Here is a 15,437-nt window from a genome sequence, read left to right as displayed (position 1 = left end):
TGAGACTGACAATACATTTCATTGTTTTATATATAAGATTTATATTTTATTATGTATCATATATCTATCCCAACATAATGAAAACTTAACCTTAAGACTGACCCAGAACAACACAACTGACTCTTACAAATCAATGCCTGTAGGATTCTTAAACAAAGAGGTGATACACCGTGATCTACTTATTTTTCATGGGCATCAATGTCTGCGGGTTTATTAATATTTTTTACCTCACCACATATGTCCAGTTAGGCAAGGTTTCACCCTATTTTTCTTTAATTTTTATTTATACTTACTTAACGCTTCTATCGTCATTCCATTAATAACACATCTACATCTATGAAATCAATTCCGAAGTAGGATCTTTGTAATGATTTGTATTGACCTCGGCCTCCTTCTATAGAAACCATTTGTCTATAAAATCAATAGCATTTCTTGCCTAAACCCGTATTTTTTATAATTGGACAATATTTCACCCCCTTTATATTTACTTTCATATTTATTATTTCATCGATCCAATTATAAAAATAGAAACAAAAACGCATGAACATGAAAACAAAACCGAGATCCTTGAACATTCCTGACACCTGTCTACAGGATCATTTCCAACAGGGGCAATGAAGCAAATCCTCTTTCTGCTGGACCTTCAGAGTTGTAGACACGCATTCACCATGTAGGACTCATGCGCCACCAGTAGTCATCAGGGATCCAATACTGTACCTCCCCTCTTCTTTATTTCTCCATTGTTTATTGACTAATGAATTCACTCACTATAATTTTAAAACTGTGATTCACAAAACCCCAAGAAGGCATTGATATCCCGAATATGTATCTAGAGTCATTTTCGCATCAATATGCCTGTTTCATTAATAATCCTAAATTAAATTTATGCATTAGTCAATGTAATCTTTTATATATATATATATATATATATATATATATATATATATATAAACATTAGGTTGATATGAAGCGTTATGTTGACCAATCTATAAATGTAACACTAAGGTCAGCTAATAAAACAGATTAGTCTCTGTGGTAATATGTGTGTGTGTGTGTGTGTGTGTGTGTGTGTGTGTGTGTATTCTACAGAGACTAATATACATATATATATAACCTAATGTTATATATATATATATACACACACATATGTGTGTGTATGTGTGTGTGTGTGTGTGTGTGTGTGTGTGTGTGTATATATATATATATATATATAAAACATTGGCATATTTTATCTTCTTTGATAAATTTTTCAATAACACTTTTGGATATTTTGAAGAATACAGTAAATAACCTTAAACGAGCCACTCAGACCCAAGGCAAGAACTCTATTACTCACGTGGTCTCCACGCTCCTACAACATAGATGCAACCTGAGGGCTCACGACCTTGGGGGAATGTTACGATCAGCTTGAGTGCATCCATTCTGAGGAGTACGGAGCAGAGCAGATGATGAAAAATGAGACATTCTTCCATTTACCCTTGATTTACATCTTTCATTTAGGCAGGCATTTAGGCAATCATTATTTGGAGTCTATTTCATTTTCCTCTTAAGAAAACGAACTACTTTGAACTTCCCACTGACCCAGAACATAAACATTGTTATAATTTGTTCTCCAAAGAGCTTACATTCATGTACCATTTATTTCTCTTTGGACCTCAGTGTTTCAAAATATATTAATAGTATTTCTTGCCTCCCACATATTTTTTAAATTGAACAAGCCTTCTACAATTCAGCTTTTTGAAATATGTATTTCCACACGGATGTTTCGATCATCCAATTGTCATTGTAATTGCATTTCGATCATCCAATGCAAACAATGAAAATGCATGAAGAGAAGGACCACATCTCTTGTGTTGGACCTCAGAGTTCCTCCAGACAGGTATTCATCGCATAAGGCTCATACGCCACCAGTGGTCATCATCGATCCAATGTTGTCCCTCTTTTTCTTCATCCATTTCTTTTATTGACTGATCAAAACATGACCTCTTTAGTAGTTTCTAAATGCTATGATAACCAATACGATAGGAGAGGCTCTGTATCCCCTAACCCACATCAATGTATCTCTTTTATTGATTACCCTCAGTTTTCTACACATGGATTAATCAATGTTTCATATGTTCCATATTTATCACTGAGATACGGCTGCCGTTTTAAATTGTCTTTCACACATCTTAACAATAAAGTGAATCACCTTTACAAAAACACCGGGAAATGAGAAAAGAATTTTAACTATTACTCACGTTAGAGGCAACCAGGAGATCATGGCCATGGAAGATGCTTTAATCAGCTCGGGGATATCCATTCTGAGGACCACAAAGCAGAGCAAGTGACAGAAAAAATTGAGACCTAACTGCCATTGATCCTTGCGCTCCACATTTCATATATTCAGCATTTGTTTTTTTCAATATGTATATATTCTTATCTTACACAAGGAAACACTCAATTTCACTACCAAAAAGAATAAAATTCACTCTTCCTTATCAGAGTATATGTGGCCTCAAAGAGGTGGGACCTTTGTCTATGTACCTCTTAACGGGCGTCGCTGTTTTCAGTGGTGACTACTAACATCTCCTGCCTCACCACAAACTTTAATAGGTAGAGAAGGCTTCACCCTCTTCTGTCCTTACATAGTTGCTTTTCAATAGTTCCGCCATTATTCTGTTACTAACGACAAATCTATGCCCACAAAATAACTATATGAGAATACGATCTTTGTACATTCCAGACATTCCTTCACCGAAGGGATTCCAAAAGGAAAAACAGACTAATTAATTTTCACGTTCGCCCCAGAGTTCCAGGCTCATACATGAGCAGGCATCACCATTGCCTCATACTTGGTCCTCATCATCGCTGTCGACATGTTTTTATTGATTAATTCATCAAATTATATATCTTTTTTATATATCTTTTATTATATATCTTGTTAACTAATAACAAGAAAATAATCGCTTAGAGACCACAAAAACTTGAAACAAGATCCTTAAATATCTCTAACTTTTGCCTTTAGAATTATTTCCTACTGACGATATCTTTCACTAATTAACCCAAATGTTTCCTTTATAGACTAATTAATATAATGCTTCACATAAGCCTCAAATTTACTATCTGACTACGGTTGTGAGCACTGACTTTATATCACACGTCTAATCATGCAATGAAAACCTTTTTTAAAAGACCACAAAACCAAGCAAAGAATTTTGACTATTCCATTGTTCTCTGTGCTCTTAACACATAGATGCAAGCACAGAGCTCATGACTATGGTGGAATGGCTAAACCAGCCAAGTGAGACCATTCTAAGGAGTACAAGACAGAGCAGATGATAAAAACATTGAGAATTTATGATCACTGGTCCCCCTGCGTTCCACATTTCATTCACTCAGTCATTAATAAGCATTAAGTTGGGATAATGTATATTTTATTTTTCTTAGGAAAATAAACCATATCAATCTTGCAGCTGATAGCATGAACACTGACTGCTACTCAAAGAATGACACCACTATGCCATATATTCCCTAATAGGCATTTGTTTTCAAAATATACTGATAGCCTTTCTTATTTAACCACGTATTTTTGTAATTAGATGATATTTCACCCACTTCTTATTTATTTATTTGTTTGTTTATTCATTTATTTATTTATTATGTCATTGGCCCAATTAAAAAATAGAATGTATGAACATAAAAGACCAAAAACAGGATTATAGATGAGATTTACTTATAAATCATTTATCCAAATATAGTAGTAGTATAAAAATGCATGAACACAACTAAAAACAAGATCCTCATATATTTCTGACATCTGTGTAGAAGATCCCATCAAACAATGGGAACAGACTACATTTCTATTGTGTTGGACGTCAGAGTTCCAGAAACGTATTCATCGCAAACGACTCATAACATACGCCACCAGTGGCCATCATCGATCCAATCTTGTCCCTTTTTTCCTTCATTCAGCTCTACATTGTTCATGGACCAACTCACAAATTCATTAACAATAATTTAAAATCCTATTAGTCAGAAAACTCATGAGTGACAATACTCCTCATTTGTATATAGAATCATTCTCTCATCAATATATCTTTCATTAATTACCTTAAATTTCCTGCATGTAATCGTTAACATAATGCTTCATATGAATTCAATATTATCACTAGGGTATGGTTCGCTACTTTTGACTCTATATGGCACACTGACCAGCCTTTAAAAAAAAAAAAACTCATAGGGGCACTCGTACCCCAATGTTTATAGCAGCACTCTCAACAATAGCCAAATTAAGGAAAGAGCCTAAATGTCCATCAACTGATGAATGGATAAAGAAATTGTGGTTTATATACACAATGGAATACTATGTGGCAATGAGAAAAAATGAAATATGGCCTTTTGTAGCAACGAGGATGGAACTGGAGAGTGTGATGCTAAGTGAAATAAGCCATACAGAGAAAGACAGATACCATATGGTTTCACTCTTATGTGGATCCTGAGAAACTTAACAGAAACCCATGGGGGAGGGGAAAAAAAAAAAAAAAAAGAGGTTAGAGTGGGAGAGAGCCAAAGCATAAGAGACTGTTAAAAACTGAGAACAAACTGAGGGTTGATGGGGGGTGGGAGGGAGGGGAGGGCGGGTGATGGGTATTGAGGAGGGCACCTTTTGGGATGAGCACTGGGTGTTGTATGGAAACCAATTTGACAATAAATTTCATATATTAAAAAAAAAACATAGCTGAAACTGAGACAAGAACTTGACTCACATTGGTCTCTGTGCTTCTAACACACAGACGCAATCACGAGCTCGCCACCACGAAACAATGCTTAGTCAGCTCAGGTGTGTCCATTCTGAGAAGTACAAAGCACAGTTAATGGTTAAAAAAAAGAAACTTAAGACCTTGTCTCTCCATTGACCCCCGTGTCTCACATCTCATTTACTCACTCATTTAGGTCTTTATAAATATTTCATGCCATGAATAGATTTTTCTCTTAATAAAAGGAACAACCTCAAACTTGACACCGGCTCAGAAAGACTAGACCCTTACTTGTCTATGTAACTCTGAGCTAAGGAGATAACACCGTTTTTCCACTTACTTCTTAATGAACATATGTATTTCCAATTTTATTAATACTTCTTGCCTCACCATATATACATAGTTCATAGTTGAATAATCCTTCTCTCTCTCTCTCTCTTTTACCTATTATGTATATTTCGGTAATGTCTCTATCATGAATCTACCAATAATGACAAACCCAAATCTACAAACTCAAAATAAGAACATGATCTTCGTATGTTCCTAACATCTACCTACAGGATCCAATAGAACAGAAGGAGTGGATGATTTCTTACGTTGGCCCTCAGATATCCAGATACATATTTCTCATCGCCCATCACTCATCCACTGCCAGTCACCATCACTGGCCCGTCAGAGGCCCACTTTTGCTTCCTTCCTTTCTACATTGGCAGTGATTAAATCATTAATTCTTTGAAAATATTGAAATGGGTATAATTTGCAAAAACTGAAGCATAAGATGCTGGAACACCCTTAAATCCTAATATGGGATTGTTGCCAACATAGGTCATATTTCTCTCATTAATCAATCTCAATGCTACGTATTAAATTAATGAACACCATGTTTTATATCGTATTTATCAGTTAGCCACGGTGAGCTTTTTTATTATATTTATCATGTTTGAATAATACCACAAACACAAACAAATGACCCAAACCAAAACGAAATTTTTGACCATTACTCTCCTTGTTCCTAACACAAGAGCAACGTCACGTGATAATCTTGACCGCAGTGGACAATGAATCAGCTCAAGCATCTATTCTGAAGACAACCAGAGAAGGTGATGAAAAGGCTTAGACTTTCTCTCCACTGACCCCAACACTCACTCACATAATCATTTAAGTATTTATTAACTTATGGAAATATTTACTTACTTTTACCTTAAAAATAAACTTCAAATCTGGAACTAATTCAGACAATAACTGACTACTGCATTTTATTGTTTATATCAACCGTAGTCAAAGACATAATACACTCGGTCCTTTTATATGTATTCTAATGTATATTAATACTTTTCCCTATATTAATGTTTATTTATTTTTGAAAGCGACAGTGTGAGCAGGGTAGGGACAGAGAGAGAGAGAAAGAGAGGGAGACACAGAATCCAAAGCAGGCTCCAGGCTCTGAGCTGTCAGCACAGAGCCTGATGCAGGGCTCGAACCCATGAACTATGAGATCATGACCTGAGTTGAAGTTGGACACTTAACCGACTGAGCCACCCAGGGGCCCCTCCCTTGCTATATATCTACCAAAGAACAATACTTCAACCTCTTCACCTTTATTCATTTATTCATTTGTTTATTCTACCATTAATAACTTTATTAATTATTAAAATTCATGAACACAAAGACTGACAACAAAATCCTTATATATTCCCGACATCTGTATATAGGATCCTTATACGCATGAGAAACAGACCAGATTACTTTTCTATCAGATCTGAGTTCCAAACACAGAGCAGTCATCAGATATGACTCATATGCCACCAGCTGTCATCGTTGATCTAAGGCTGGCCCTCTTTCTTTCCATTCTCATAGACATTTATTCATTAAGCCATTAAGCAAAAAATGCACATGAATTAAAAATATAAGAATATATTCCTTCAACATTCCTAACATCTATCTCTACAGTATTACAGAGACTAACTCTCATTAACTGACCTCAGTGTTACATTTATGGATTAGGAAACAAAATGCTTCTTATCAATCTGATAGTAACTTCATTAATTAATAAATAAATTCCTGGGGCACCTGAGTGTCTTAGTTGGTCAAGCATTTGACTTCCACTGAGGTCATGATCTTACAGTTCATGGGTTCGAGCCCCGCCCGCGTCAGACTCTGTGCTGACAGCTCAGAGCCTAGAGCCTGCTTCAGATTCCGTGTCTCCCTCTCTCTCTGCCCCTACATTCCCCTTGTGCTCTGTCTCACTCAAAGATAAATAAACGTTAACATTAAGTAAGCAATTAATTGTTATTTTTGCCTTCTTTGATGATGTTTAATACTTATAAATAATATACTGAATAGCCTTAAGCAAACCAAGACAAAAGCTTTGAGTCTTACTCACATTGGTCTGTATGCTTCTACAACATAGACACAACCTAAGGGTTCATGACCTTGGAAGGACGTTACAATCAGCCTGAGTGTGTCCATTCTGGGGGGGTACGGAGCAGAGCAGACGATAAAAAAAGAGACATTCTTCCACTGCTCTTTGCTCTACATCTCTCACATAGGCATTTAGGAAATCATTATTACAGTGTATTTATTTCATTGTCTTTTATAAAAATGAACTGCCTCAAACTTCCCACTGACCCAGAATATAAAAACTGTCTATGGGCACCTGGGTGGCTCAGTTAATTCAGCGTCTGACTTCAGCTTGATCATGATCTTGTGGTGTGTGGGTTCGAGGCCCGCATCCGGCTCTGTGCTGACAGCTCAGAGCCTGGAGCCTGCTTTGGATTCTGTGTCTCCGTCTCTCTCTGCCCCTCCCCTGCTCATGCTCTGTCTCTCTCTCTCCCTCAAAAATAAATAAACATTAAAAAATAAAAAAAAAAAACAACAACTGTCTATAATTTGTTCTGTCTATATCATCCTATCCAAAGAGGTGACAGTCATATACAATTCACTTCTGTTTAAACTTCAGTGCCTTCAAATTATATTAATGGTATTTCCTGTCTCCTTACATATTTTGAAAATTGGACAGTGTTTTTACAATTCACTTTATTCTTTATATATTTCCTCATTGATATTTCATTGACCTAATTATAATAAAGAATGGAAATTCATGAAGAGAGACACCACGTCTCTTTTGTGTTGGACCTCAGAGCTCCAGACACGTACCGTTTATCACCCGTGACTCATACACTGGCAGTTATCATCACTGATCCAGAGAAGACTACTTTCTCTTCATCCATTTCTACGTTGTCTATTGATTAATTCATTAATTCACTAATTACCATTTAAAACTATATGATTCACAAAACTCCAAGATGGAACTCTTACGCACGATATGCATACAATCATGCACACATCAATATCTCTCTCATCAAGTGTCTTGTTTTTCATAAACACTTTAATCAATGTATTGCTTCGTTTCAATCCTATAGTTGTCACTGAGACACAGGTGGCTTTCTTTGATGATATTTCATACTTTGTATTAATACAATGATCACCCTTAAACAAAATACCAGAAACAAGATGAGAACTCTGAGTATTACTCACGTGGGTCTCCTGTCTCCCCAGTACAGAAATGCAACCCAAGGGCTCTTGATCAGGTGAGAATCCTTAAAGCAGGTCCAATGGTCTGTCCTGAGGCATATAAAGTAGAGCATATAATAAAACGAGTCAAGACGTTCTCTCTCTCTTGCTTTTAATCTCTGATTTAACCAGTTATCGTTCAGTTATTAATTTGGTCTAAATAGTTTTCTCGTAAGAAAATGAACAACTTTGATTTTACCACCGAGCCAGAAGCTGAACATTTGCCTGTGACTTCTACTGTCCATGGCATCCTTGGCCATACATGTAGGAAGAATCGTGTACCGCTTACTTCTAATTGAACTTCAGAGTATGTTAATAGTATTTCTTGCAGAATCACAGATTTTTATAATTGGACAATGCTTCATCACTTTCATCTTTATTTATGTTTGTTTATTGATTATGTCATTGGTCCGATTACAAAAGTTGAAAGGAAATGAATGAAGACCATGACCAAAAACAAGATCCTCATATATTCCTGACATCTGTCCACACAGGATCTCTGCAAACAACGGGAATAAACTAGGTTTTCTCTTCCGTTGGACCTCAGAGTTCCAGACACGTATTCATCGCGAACGACTCATACGCCACCAGCGGTCATCATCGATCCAATATTGTTCCTCTTTTCCTTCATTCGGTTCTAATTTTTTTATCGAGTAAATCATTAAATCGCTAATAATTTTAAATTCTATAATTCACAGAAGAACGTATACCTCCCTGAGCTCTACTTTGATAATTCTCACATCAATATCTCTTTAACTAGTTATCCTCAGTCTTCTACACATGGATTAACCATTATAACAGCTTGCATACCCCGCATTCATCACTGGGATACAGTGCCTCCTTTCATTATATCTTAGAGTTTTCAATAATACAATGAATCGCCTTAAAAGAAAAACAACACATATGCCAAGAAAATCATTTCGACTGTTACTCACATTAATCCCCATCCTCCCATTATATAGAGGCAACCATAGAGCTCCATAATCGTGGAAGACGTTAAATCAGCTCAAGTGTGTCCATTCTGAAAAGTACCGAGCAGAACAAGAGATAAAAAGGAAGGAGATACTATGTTCATTGGTCCTCGTATTCCATCTTGAATTTAGTCAATTACTAAGCAGTGAATTTTATTGTCTTATAAGCCAATGAACAATATTGATCTAGCTACTAATAAAGAATATGAACGTGGACTATGACTTATCAATAACTGTAGCGTCCTCCAATAACAACTCTTGCACCATACATTCCCTTATAGACATCAGCGTTTTAAATATACATGAATACGATTCCTTACCTAACCCCATATTTTTATAATTGGACAAGATTTCACTGCTTTCATCTTTATTTATTTATGCGTTCGTTTATAGATTATTTCATTGATCCAATTATAAAAATTGAAACAAAATGCACGAACATAAGAACCCAAAACAAGACCCTGGTATGTTCTTAATATCTATCTATTCAATCACCTCCAACAGGACAATAAACCAGATTCCATTTCTGTTGGACCTCAGAGTTCCAGACACGTATTCATCGTAAACGACTCATACGCCACCAGTGGTCATCATCGATCCAGTAGTGCCCCTCTTTCCTTTCATTCAGTTCTATATTGTTTATCGGCTAATTCATTAATTCACTACTAATAACTTTAAAACCCTCATTCACAAAAGCCCAAGAAAATCATGATATCCTTAATCTGTAAATAGAATCATCCTCACATCAATATATATATCTTTTTAAAATTAGGCTGTTAGTCATTCATGCATTAATCAATATAATGTTTTCATAAAATTCAGTATTTGTCACTGACCTATAGTTGGCTTTCTGTGATTCTACTACATAGAACTTTCAAATAATGCACTGAACACACTGGAAAAAAAAATCACTGAAACTAAGACACGAAATCTGATATTACTCACATGGTTCTCTGTGCTTCTAACACAGACATGCAACCACAGAGCTCACCGCCACGGAATATTGCTTAAATCAGCTCGCGGTGTGTCCATTTTCAGAAATGAAAAGCAGAGTTGGTGATAAAAAATAAAATAAAACAAAACATTTACTTACATTGATGCTTGCTTTCCACATTTCATTTACTCAGTCATTCAGATATTTATGAATATTTCATAACATTGTTTTTTTTTTCTTTTAACAACAACAGCACCAAAGATCCTCAAACTTGAGATGGATCAAGAACAATAAAATGGACTCTAAACTGCTCATGTCTAAATGACCCTTGGCCAAAGAAGTGACACTCTCGATCCATTTAATTCTTAATGGGTGTCAGTGTTCACAATTTTTATTAATATTTCTTGCCTAAAAACAGGTCTTCAAAGTTGGACAATGCCTCACGTTTTTGTATTTATCTGCTGTTTATATATCTTCAACGGTTCTATTACTGATCTATTTCTAATAATACATCTAAATCTATGAACCCAGTAAAAACATTCTTTGTACTATCCAAAAATCTGTCCTTAGGATCAAATAAACAGAGAGAAAGACTACGTATTGACCTGGACCTCATTCAGCGTCCCTAACTCATCTGCCACCAGTCATTATCACAGGTACATAAAAGACCCACTTTTTCTTCATTCATTTCGACATTTATACCAGTTACATCATTAACTCATCGATTATAGTAAAATACATAACTAACAAAAACTGAAGAATCAGCAGGTTGAATTCCCTAACTTCTATCTATAGAATAAATGCCAACATAGATTATATCTCTCTCATCAGTCGATCTCCACGTTACGTATTATCACTTAATCGGTATGTTTCCTATCTGTATTTACCATTGGGCAACACCTTACTTTTTGACGGTATTTATGAATTGTTAATAACACTGTGAATACCCTAAGGGAAATGACCCACACCAAGACAAAATCTCTTGCTACTCACCTTGGCTTACCCTCCTAAGACCCAGGCCACACAACAATCTTTCTTCATCAGGGCAGAAGCTGAAATCAGCTAGAGCATCCGTTCTGAAGAGGACTGAACAGAGAACATGATAAAAAATGAGACATTCTTCCACTGATCCTTGCTCTACGATGTTCATTTAGTCGGCCACTTGTGAAATCATTCTTGGAGCATATTTATTTCGTTATCTTTCATAAAAGCAAACCACTTCGAACTTCCCACTGACCTACCATGTAAACGTTGTCTATTGTTTGTCCTGTCTGTATCATCCTAGCCAAAAAGGTGACAGTCACATACTGTTTATTTCTTTTGGACTTCAGCGTTTTCAAATTATACCAATAGTAATTCTTGCCTCCCCACGTATTTTTAAAATAGGGCAAGGTTACTACAACTTATGTTATTTTCTATATATTTCCTCATTGATATTTCATCGATCCCATAATAATAGTGAAAATTCATGAAGAGAAAGACCACATCCCTTGGACCTCAGAGTTCCAGACACGTATCCTTCATCATCCACGACTCATACGCTGGCAGTTATCATCACTGATCCAGAAAAGACCACTTTCTCTTCATTCATTTCTATACTGCTTATTGATCAAGTCATTCATTATCGTTTTAAACCTGTTTGATTCACCAAAACTCCAAACAGTCTTTTCCCTATTATTGCCCTAATAATGTATCTGGAACCATTCCCACATTATTATATCTGTCATATTTATTATCAGTTTTTCATAAATGCTTTAAATCAGTATAATACTTCATTTTAACCCCATATTTGCCACCAGAACACAGTTCATGGTCTTTGAGTATAGTTCATATTTTTTCATTACTCCCGTGAATACCCTTAGACACACCAGCCAAACGAGACAAGAACTTTGATTCTACTCACACTGATCTTCCTACTCCTTCCAGAACAATCCTAGAGCTCCTGATCAGGGAAGGATCCTTACATCAGGTGCAGCATGCCTGTTTCTGAGGAGTTCAAGGCAGAGCAAATCATAAGAAAGGTTGAGACATTATTTCCATTGGTCTTGGCCTTTCCCTCACACGTAGTCAGACATTTGGGCAATCATTAATTTGGTGGATATATATTTTTTCCTTTAAGAAAACAAACCCACTGACCCAGACATGAGCATTGTCTGTAACTCCTCCTGTCTGTATCACCCTTAGCTCTATAGGTAACAGTCTTGTACAACTTGCTTCTAATCGAACTTCAGGGTTTTCAGAGTCTGATAATAGTATTTCTTGCCTAACCACATATTTTTATTTTTAATCACATATTTTTATAATTAGACGATGCTTCACTTCATTCATCATTTTTATTTAGATATTTCTAGAATATTTATAGAATCCATGTATCGAATTATAGCAATACATATAAACGCACAAACACCAAGACCAAAAACAAGATCTTAGTATATTCCTGACACCTGTCTATTGGATGCCTTCAAATAACGGGAATGTACTAGATTAATTTTCTCTTGGACCTCAGAGTTCCACGTATTCATCGTATGCGACTCATACGCCACCAGTGGTCATCATCGATCCAATATTGTCCCTCTTCTCTTTGTGATACTCTCTTTGTATTTTGATTAAATCATTGGTTTGCTAATAACTTAAAATCCTATTATTCACAAAAACCGAAAGGAGCCTTTGTGTCCTTAAACTGAACACAGACTTAGTCTCACTTTTCTTTCATCATCAGTTTTCCATACGTGCATTAATCAATATATTGTTTTATAAAATTCAGTATTTATCACAGAGCCACAATCGGCCTTCTGTGATTCTATATGGAATTTTCGAATAATACACTGAATGTGCTGAAAAAGAAATCACTGAAACAGAGACAAGAAATTTGCCCATTACTCACATCCATCTCTGTGCTTCTGACACACAGATGCTGTCACCAAGCTCACCGACCAGGGAGGAATGCCTGATTAGCTTGAATGTGTCCATTCTGAGAAGTACAAACCACAGTAATGACAGAAAAAAATGATGACATTTTTATTCCCACTGATTCTTGCTTTCCACATTGAACTTACTCATTTAGGAATTTATAAATCTTTCATAATGTAGATTTTTTCTCTTAACAAAAAGGAAGCCTTCAAACCTGACACTGATCCAGAATAATAAAACTGACTCTTAATTATTCATATCTATATAATCCTTGGCAAAAGAAGAGACACCCTGGAAACATCTATTTCATAATGGGCATCAGTGTTTGCAAATTTTGTTAGGATTTCTTGCTTCACCATGTTACGTTCCTAATTAGACAATAATTTGCCTTTTCTTCTTACTCCATTATTTATATTTCCTTTAGTGGTTCTATCATTGGTCCATTCATAACAACACATCTAAACGTATTCATCCAAAATAAGAACATGATCTTTATACTTCCTGACATCTACCCATACGATCAAGTAAATAGAGAAAACAGAATATTTATTGTATTGAACCTCAGGGTTCCAGACACCTACTATCCACCGTCCATGACCCGTCATCACCACTGGTTCCCTTAGAGTTTATTCATTTTTATATCTGTATCAATTAAGTCATACCTCCACTGGGAATAATAAAATACATCCATGATTAATAAAAACCAAAGAACATGATACTTGAATATCCCTAACTTCTCCCTATAGAATTATTGCCAAAATAGACACCTCTTTCATTAATAAGTAGCAATGTTACATGTTATCGATTAATCAACGTAATGTCTCATATCATATTTATCATTGAGTCATGGTTAATTTTTCACTGTAATTATTATGTTTGAGTAACACCACGAAAGCCCTTAAACACATGACCCACACCAAGAAAAGAACTTTGACTATTACTTGCCTTGGGCTCTTTCCTAGAGAAGGGAAACATGGTGACCTTGATCACAAGAGAGGCTGAAATCACCTTGAGCTTCTATTCTGAAAAGTACCGAACAGAAGTGATAAAAAAAATTGAGACTTTCTCTCAATTGATCCATATATTTGTTTATTGCTTCTTTCATGGTTCAATTATAATAAGAAGTGAAAATGAATGAAGAGAAAGACCACATTGTTCTTGTATTGGACCACACGGATTACTCGTCACCTGGGACTCATACACCGGCAGTTACCATCATTGATCCAGAAAAGACCACTTTCTCTTCATTTATTTCTATCTTGTTTATTAATTTATTAATTTGCTAATTATAATTTTTAAACTCTATTATTGACAAACGCCGAAGGCTTTGATATCCCTAATATGCTTCTAGAGCCATTTTCACAGCATTATATCTCAGTCACGTATCAGTTTTTCATACATGCATTAATCTATATCATATTTCCCATAAATCTCTTATTTATCAGTAAGGATCAAGATAGCCTTCTCTGATTATATTTCAACAATTTCATGACTAGAGTAAATACCCTTAAACAAACAACCCAAATCAACACAGAGAAATTTGTTTATGCTTACACTGGTCTCCAGTCTCTTAAAACAGGTGATGCAACCCTGCAGTTCAAGATCAAGGAAGAATCTTTAAATCAGGTTCCGTGTGTCTCTTCTAAGGAGTACAAAGCAAAGCAGGTGATAAAATGCTTGAGACATTCTCTCCATGGAGCTCTGCTTCAACATTCACATAGTTATTTAGGCAATCATCAATTTAGTGTATATATTTAGTCTGCTAAGAAAACAAACGACTTGGATCTTACCACTAAGACAGAATACGAACACTGTCTATATAACTTACACTGTCTACATCATCCTTAACCTAAGAGGTAACAGTCAAATACCATTTATTTCTAATGAAACTTCGAGGTTTCCATAAAATATTAATAGTATTCCTTGCCTCACCACATATTTTTATAATTGGACAATGCTTCACGCTATTCATATTTGTTTATTTATGTATTTATTGATTCTCACATTTATCCAATTATAATAATAAAACAAAAATACATGAATACCAAGACCAAAAATAAACCCTTTATTTATTCCTGAAATCTGTCCATAGGATGCCTTCAAACAACAGGAATGGCCTAGACCAATTTTCTGTTGGACCTCAGAGTTCCAGACACGTATTCATCGCGAACGACTCATACGCCACCAGTGGTCATCATCGATCCAATATGGCCCCTCTTTTCCTACATAGATTCGTATTTGTTTATTGATCAAATCATTCACTAACTCACTAATTAGTGAATTCATGAATTCACTAATAATTTCTAAGCA

The 15,437-nt window shown here is 35.6% G+C and overlaps 1 long non-coding RNA gene, 10 other non-coding genes and 3 pseudogenes across 11 annotated transcripts; all 14 read right to left on the bottom strand.

Annotated features, from left to right (window-relative positions):
* Positions 1-635: 635 nt before the first annotated feature.
* On the bottom strand, positions 636-708 carry LOC122239932. The gene has a single exon (XR_006219321.1). It is a non-coding gene; the product is annotated as a small nucleolar RNA SNORD113/SNORD114 family (small nucleolar RNA).
* Positions 709-1,342: 634 nt separating this feature from the next.
* Positions 1,343-4,831, bottom strand: LOC107180838. The gene is made up of 3 exons (XR_001511569.2): positions 4,749-4,831; positions 2,241-2,303; positions 1,343-1,422 (listed from the first exon to the last, which is right to left on the bottom strand). It is a non-coding gene; the product is annotated as an uncharacterized LOC107180838 (long non-coding RNA).
* LOC122239930 lies at positions 1,854-1,928 on the bottom strand. Its single transcript, XR_006219319.1, has one exon. It is a non-coding gene; the product is annotated as a small nucleolar RNA SNORD113/SNORD114 family (small nucleolar RNA).
* LOC122239935 lies at positions 3,851-3,927 on the bottom strand. The gene has a single exon (XR_006219323.1). It is a non-coding gene; the product is annotated as a small nucleolar RNA SNORD113/SNORD114 family (small nucleolar RNA).
* A 505-nt stretch (positions 4,832-5,336) lies between the features above and the next one.
* On the bottom strand, positions 5,337-5,411 carry LOC122239955. Its single transcript, XR_006219343.1, has one exon. It is a non-coding gene; the product is annotated as a small nucleolar RNA SNORD113/SNORD114 family (small nucleolar RNA).
* A 1,081-nt stretch (positions 5,412-6,492) lies between these two features.
* Positions 6,493-6,565, bottom strand: LOC122239933. Its single transcript, XR_006219322.1, has one exon. It is a non-coding gene; the product is annotated as a small nucleolar RNA SNORD113/SNORD114 family (small nucleolar RNA).
* A 1,303-nt stretch (positions 6,566-7,868) lies between these two features.
* LOC122239937 lies at positions 7,869-7,943 on the bottom strand. The gene has a single exon (XR_006219325.1). It is a non-coding gene; the product is annotated as a small nucleolar RNA SNORD113/SNORD114 family (small nucleolar RNA).
* A 905-nt stretch (positions 7,944-8,848) lies between these two features.
* LOC122239918 lies at positions 8,849-8,920 on the bottom strand. Its single transcript, XR_006219306.1, has one exon. It is a non-coding gene; the product is annotated as a small nucleolar RNA SNORD113/SNORD114 family (small nucleolar RNA).
* An 892-nt stretch (positions 8,921-9,812) lies between these two features.
* LOC122239908 lies at positions 9,813-9,884 on the bottom strand. The gene has a single exon (XR_006219294.1). It is a non-coding gene; the product is annotated as a small nucleolar RNA SNORD113/SNORD114 family (small nucleolar RNA).
* Positions 9,885-11,707: 1,823 nt separating this feature from the next.
* LOC122239926 lies at positions 11,708-11,782 on the bottom strand. The gene has a single exon (XR_006219316.1). It is a non-coding gene; the product is annotated as a small nucleolar RNA SNORD113/SNORD114 family (small nucleolar RNA).
* A 930-nt stretch (positions 11,783-12,712) lies between these two features.
* On the bottom strand, positions 12,713-12,780 carry LOC122239927 (annotated as a pseudogene).
* Positions 12,781-13,681: 901 nt separating this feature from the next.
* LOC122239959 lies at positions 13,682-13,745 on the bottom strand (annotated as a pseudogene).
* A 545-nt stretch (positions 13,746-14,290) lies between these two features.
* Positions 14,291-14,353, bottom strand: LOC122239961 (annotated as a pseudogene).
* Positions 14,354-15,260: 907 nt separating this feature from the next.
* Positions 15,261-15,332, bottom strand: LOC122239911. The gene has a single exon (XR_006219298.1). It is a non-coding gene; the product is annotated as a small nucleolar RNA SNORD113/SNORD114 family (small nucleolar RNA).
* Between the last annotated feature and the right edge of the window lie 105 nt (positions 15,333-15,437).

This window comes from Panthera tigris, chromosome B3 (genome assembly GCF_018350195.1).
Source record: "Panthera tigris isolate Pti1 chromosome B3, P.tigris_Pti1_mat1.1, whole genome shotgun sequence".
NCBI classification, from domain to species: domain Eukaryota; kingdom Metazoa; phylum Chordata; class Mammalia; order Carnivora; family Felidae; genus Panthera; species Panthera tigris.
The sequence above is the reverse complement of the archived record's forward strand: the minus strand, read 5'-3'. Positions and strand labels throughout refer to the sequence as shown.